Genomic DNA, 2,255 nt, shown 5'->3' with positions numbered 1-2,255 from the left:
TCTCAATTTAGTATTTCAAATTAATTTATATATTTATTTTGCTATTTTACAATTTTCTTCCTGCTTCTCTGCCGTCAACCATTAGTAGTTGACATACGGCTGAATACTAAATCGAACCTTAAACAGGTCGCGTGGTTAAAAGAGCTTACAATTGGTAGAAATCAACATTTTAATAGCATATAAACTTAAGCGTGGCCTTATCAATTAAGAAATTGTTACTTTTAATGTTGCTATTTTTTTTTTTAAAACATTAGGTGGCAAACGAGCAAGCGACCACCTGAAACCGCCAAAATGGCTAAGCGACCGCTGCCCATAGACATCCGCAAATGCAGATGCGTTGCCTACCCTTATACGACGGAGGAGGAGACGCACATAAAGAGGATATTTCCCCTTCCTTTGCATCAAATCCACTTCCTCTTCCCATCCTTTCCTCTTAAGAAAAGGGTGGAAAGGGAAAGGGACTAAAATTAGGCGTCCTGCACCACACTCATCAGACGAAACGCGGAATTGCTTCCACTTCACGCCTGTCTTCTGTGTGGTCGTGGTATTACACCGGGCGTGCCGGCCCATTCGTGCTAAGATGTTAAAGCGGGCACTACCACTGTTAAATATGCAGTATTCGTCTGTTAATTTTTATTATGTAACTCAGGTGTTGAATGGTGATTCTTACAATACAATAATCCGCGCCAGTCCCAGTATTATTATCTTTATATCCGGTGCGGGGGAGGCGTGCGACACCGAGCCTATCGCAGTCAAACCGGGTACAGTATTGTTCCTGAAGGCGAGCAGACAGCTGACCGTTACACCGAATACCGACCATCTTGAGGCTTACCAAGCTATCTGCAATGTTTAAATTATTTGTAACTTGTATTTTAACTGTACACTGGTATTATAGAATTACAAGGATCTTATGGCAGGCTTTTGACAGGGAGAGGTTAGTTTTTAGAGTTACCAGTATGCAATTATTTCCCAACTTCTTTCAATTCTCTCTTGTTAAAAAAATCAACAGCTAATGATTTGCAACGTATAATCTGATTGCCCGTAGTATTTGTTTACTTATTTACAGTTTTAAGATTACACAAGCAAAGACTAAGTACAATTTATTTATACTATTATAAAGAGGCAAGATTTGCGTTTTTGTATTTTTGTAAGTATTGAAATAACTCAAAAATAACTTGGTCGATTTCCAAAATTCTAGCACCATTAAAAAGCTACGTTATCACTGAGTCACCTAGGCATTGTTTTTACCTTTTTTTTAACTTCACGCTCGCGAAATCGAGAAAACAGCTAGTACTTTTATACTTTTGTTGTTTAGAATTAACACTAACTAGTAATCGAAAGTTGATGCATCATAGCCCTAATATCAGCAAATAAAACTACATTTTATAGCACATTCGATATTTTTTCTGCCAATTGCCATATGATTTTTGTAAGTCTATAATACAAATGTTTCTCTTCGTTTTGTCGAAGAAAATGTAAGTAATATTTATTCAGTTAGTTACAGCAGATAATACCCTTCAATTTTCACTGAAGAGTCAAACTGTACAGTATGTATACAATAAAAAAAATTAGACGTAATATCAGATAATTGTGATAAACTATACAATATTACACTATTGACAAATGTATATGTTATTTAAATTTTGGAATATTTTCTTAAAAACTTTAAATTTGTAAGAGGCCTTATATAGTTATTGTATGAGTACAAATAATTGTTAAAGTATTATGTTTCAAGTATAACTATTTTACTATTTTTAAGTATTTTTCTTTAAAAAATGTTTTATTTTTTTTGAACAAATTATTAGCATTTAGAGAAAAATTTTTTATTAATTAAGATAAATCATATATTAAATATTGTTTTTCTTATATAGCAAATACATTGCATTTGAATTAAGTTTATTGTTCCTATTTTTATTAAATAATAAAATTATTATTATTGAAAGTGTTTTATTTCAATTTGGTTTAACCGAACATTTTCCAAAGACCGCAAGTATAATGGCGCCTGCGCATACTAACTTTGATTTTTATTCAACGACTGGCTGTTCCCTTGCGAATCCGCATAAAATTATAAAAAAATCATTTTATTGATTACATTTGTCAAATTATCAATTACAAATGTCAAAATGACATAACACGATGACAACCTTGCTTCCTTGATGTTGGCAACAACTTATGGTCTCTTTTCCACATTAGGGTTTTTATCCAAAATATTTACCCTTAAGTTTAACGGCGTGAAAATATATAGCCTAAAACCT

The 2,255-nt window shown here is 32.9% G+C and overlaps 1 protein-coding gene across 1 annotated transcript in view; it reads left to right on the top strand.

The window, feature by feature from the left end:
* Positions 1–1,233, top strand: part of LOC106104309 (mannose-6-phosphate isomerase) — a 5,493-nt gene extending 4,260 nt beyond the window's left edge. Inside the window, exon 8 of the mRNA XM_013284322.1 lies at positions 902–1,233. The gene's annotated coding sequence lies outside the window, so the exon portion shown is untranslated. The remainder of the gene's footprint in view (positions 1–901) is intronic.
* Positions 1,234–2,255: the final 1,022 nt, after the last annotated feature.

The sequence above is a fragment of the Papilio polytes genome, unplaced genomic scaffold (genome assembly GCF_000836215.1).
Source record: "Papilio polytes unplaced genomic scaffold, Ppol_1.0 DF823691.1, whole genome shotgun sequence".
Taxonomy (NCBI): Eukaryota; Metazoa; Arthropoda; class Insecta; order Lepidoptera; family Papilionidae; genus Papilio; species Papilio polytes.
This window is presented reverse-complemented; position numbering and strand designations above follow the sequence as displayed.